We start from the raw sequence: 1,552 nt of genomic DNA on the forward strand, positions 1-1,552 counted from the left end.
TGGGTAAGGCTTCTAAACCTTCCTCCACAATTTTTTTTGACTCCTACTTCAAAGAAATTGGCAACTCACTTAGGAAGCTTCTATGGGTTGATGAGGGATCCTCCAATTTTTTTCACACAACATATGCTCTCATTTTGGTGGACATTAAAACATAACTAAAGATCTTTTTGTTGAGATATCACTCAACTCAAAAAATGGATGTTGGACTCAAGTTATAGGCTACAAAGGTATTCCCTTTTAATGTTGCAGATGCTTCAATATTGGGCATGTTTCTACTCATGTGCCAAACGGAGAAACAATAACATAAGGATGTAAAGATAATTGAGGTGGATCCTAAAGCACCCAACAATGGTGGTGGTGACCTGGCTTCTCCTAGTAAGGCATTATCTCCATTAAGGACTTGGTAGTTGACTCTTCTCAAGGAAGTGATAGTGAAAAGTCCACCTAGTTTCCAAATAAAATATTGACTAAGCAGATTGAACGCTTGAGAAAGGTGTCTTCGGGTGAAAGGAATGTGTCTACAAGGTTGGTTGATGGACTCTTACAAAAGCATGAGGAGTGCCTCAATGTTGTAACCTCAAGAGAAAAATGGATATTAGTTAAAAGAAAGAAGAAAAATGAAGCTAATTTCAACATACAACTTCACTCCCACTCTAAAGATAGAGTTATTTCCTAAATTTGTTATTGTTTAGGCATGTCCCCATTTTGGACTAGGAGACTCGTTGTTGGCTTCAATCACCTATTTATGGGCGAGGTCTTCTTTGTTGAGTTTTGGGGTATTTGGCTTTGTATGTTTGGAGGTGGTTTTATGTTCATTTGACTATCTGCTTTTGTGTTGTGCCTATTAATGGGCTTTGGTGGCTTACAACCATGATTTGATGTAAAAACTCTTTCATTTAAATTAATATAAATGGGTGTAATCCTTAAGTTTCTATTTACTTACCAAAAAAATATAGTAAAAGATTTAGATTAAATTTAAATTATATTATAATTACGCCAAGGGCGTATTATACTCTCATATGGATGCAAAAACGTCCGTCAAGAAAAACTACAAGCATTTAATTTGACTTGTTTGTGACACTTAAATGCATGAAAAGCAAATAAATATTTTATTATTATTATTATTATTATTATTTATTTTTACCTCCCATACACTCAATTTTAAACTAATTTTAATTATTTAATACTAATTATATCTTCACTTCCACCTTCCAACAACACTCAAAGTTTAACTGATCAATCAATTTGTGTATCCCCATCATGCAATCAATTAACTTCGTAATTATCTTTATGGGGGATTGAAAGTGTCCCTACATAAAGTCCACTTTTTTTCTCAAGGATGAGGATAAGAAGGAATATAAAATAAATATATAATAATTATTATTTGGTAATATAAAAATAATAATATATTAAAACATAATATTATTATTTTTGCTTGGTAATGGGCTGAAGCCGAATCGCATTTGATTGGAGCTATGAACCAGTGAGACAACATTTTTGAGGGGCCTCATGCTCATATTTGCTTGGAAATAACACCCTTATATCTCCTTGT

Source organism: Cryptomeria japonica, chromosome 4 (genome assembly GCF_030272615.1).
Source record: "Cryptomeria japonica chromosome 4, Sugi_1.0, whole genome shotgun sequence".
In the NCBI taxonomy this organism is placed as follows: Eukaryota; Viridiplantae; Streptophyta; class Pinopsida; order Cupressales; family Cupressaceae; genus Cryptomeria; species Cryptomeria japonica.